This window comes from Phocoena phocoena, chromosome 18 (assembly GCF_963924675.1).
Source record: "Phocoena phocoena chromosome 18, mPhoPho1.1, whole genome shotgun sequence".
Taxonomy (NCBI): domain Eukaryota; kingdom Metazoa; phylum Chordata; class Mammalia; order Artiodactyla; family Phocoenidae; genus Phocoena; species Phocoena phocoena.
The window spans coordinates 5,099,705-5,101,730 of record NC_089236.1 but is presented as its reverse complement, the minus strand read 5'-3'; positions in this window follow the sequence as shown (position 1 = coordinate 5,101,730).

Here is a 2,026-nt window from a genome sequence, read left to right as displayed (position 1 = left end):
CCTGAGTCAGATCAAGTATGGGATGGAAGCAAGATGATTGGCCAGAGGAAAACAAAGACCTGGAAAACTGCCCCTATATAAGCAATTTAAGCCACCCCAAAAGCATGTGACTCTTTCTCTGAGCCTGCCCATGTGTCTGCTTTTCTAATAAACACCTGTTTCACTATTTTCTGTCTCTTTGCTAAAATTCTTTTTACAAAGGAGACAAGAGCCAGGGCCCTGCTTCTAGCCACTAGTGCCTGGTGGTCGAGTGGTCAGGATGTGGCGCTTTCACTGCCCAGGTCTGGGTTTGATTCCCGCTCTGGGAACTGAGATCCTGCTTCAAGCTGCCGCCCACTGTGGCCGCCTCACATCAATTCAAAGCAGGTTGACGATACCTCTGACTTCTAATACCTGGCTCCCCAACTCCGTGGCCTTCACTTCCACTGTATTTTGACATTCCGCCCTGTTTTCCACATTAGGGACCTTACATTTATGTACCCTGTTCTCTGACTGCAGCCTCCTAGCCTATCCTTGCAGCTCTCTCACACCCACAAGTGCTCTTTCGGTGCCCTTCCTCTGGGCAGAGATGGTTTGCCAATCCCTTTATTCCACCCCACCTCCCGTTCTCTGCTGTATTAACATCTGTGGAATCTATATGCTTTCACTGGCACCTTGCTTCTCTTGAACTTGCTTTTGTTCAGTGCCTGCCGGATAACGACCCTGCTGGATTAACCGCTTCTCCTTGAGTTGCTTCGGCAACGCTGTTAGAAAGCCAGGCCCTCAGTGCAGGGCATCACCTCTCAAACAACCCGTCCCCTGCACTCCCCTCAGTCAGTTATGTTTATTTGGCATCTACTGAGTGCTCTGACACTGAGCTAAGAATTCGGCAGGCAGAGGTATCCTCATAGAGCTTACATTCTAGAGGAGAGAGACATTCATCAAATAATAGCACACATTATAGTTATAAAGTACAGTAAGTGCTTTGAAGAAATAGTATAGGGCTGTGCTGTAGTCACCTGCACTTGTGGCTCTTGAAGTGTGCGTGGTCTGAAGTGAGATGCGCTGTGTCACTACACGCCAGATTTTGAAGACTTAGTATCAAAAAGGATAAAATAGCTCAGGTGATATCCTGGATATGTTGGATTAAATAAAATATTAAAAATAGTTCATTCACTTGGCTACTAGAACATTTAAAATGGTGCGTGTGGTTCACATTCTGTTTCTGTTGGGTAGCAGTGGCACGGGGTGTTGTCTGGGGTATAACAAAGGGAACTAACCTAGTCTCTGGGGAGCTGGGTGTCGCTGAACCCGCCCTGAGGAAGTTGTCTTTGAAACAGGTATCTGGTTGAGTAGATGTCATACAGGTAAACCCTTCTCAGGCGAAGCAGTCAGAGGTGGGGATTGCACTTTGCAGGAGGGTGAAGAGGTGGGTGGGAGAGAGCTGGGGAAGAGTGGTGTGAGATGGGGCCTGGGAGGTAGGCAGGGCCGGTCATGTGGGCCTTGTTGGCCCTAATCAGGATTTGTTCTTGTCTCACTTTTGGATTATTCTAGACCATCGTCATTCACAAACTCTTTATCAATCCCCCACTTCTACAGCCTGCAGATAATCTGGTCAGTTCATGAGGATCTGATTTGATTTAGCAGATTTCTGTCCCTCCCCTTCCCAGCTTGTCTAGGTAAGTCTCAGGTCTGTCAGAGGCTCATTTTTCCACGTGTGCCCTTGATCCCATCCTTCAGAGTCTCTTAGGAGAGCTTCATCAGTTAACTGCCTTCTGTATTTAATTTGTCTCCCTGCTGGTTTTTTCACCTGTAAATATGCTCCAGTCCCAAACTCATAAAACAAAGCTCCGTTGACCCCGCAGCCCCTCTCGTTACTGTTCTTAAAGCATGACAGAATATTTTAAAGTTGAATATTTTATTGAAAGCAGTATATTCAAAATGTATTAATAGGTAGTCAATACAAAATTATTAACAAGACATTTGACTTTTTTCATATTACGTGTTTGAAATCTGGTTATACAGTCGACTGACGCTTGAACAACAT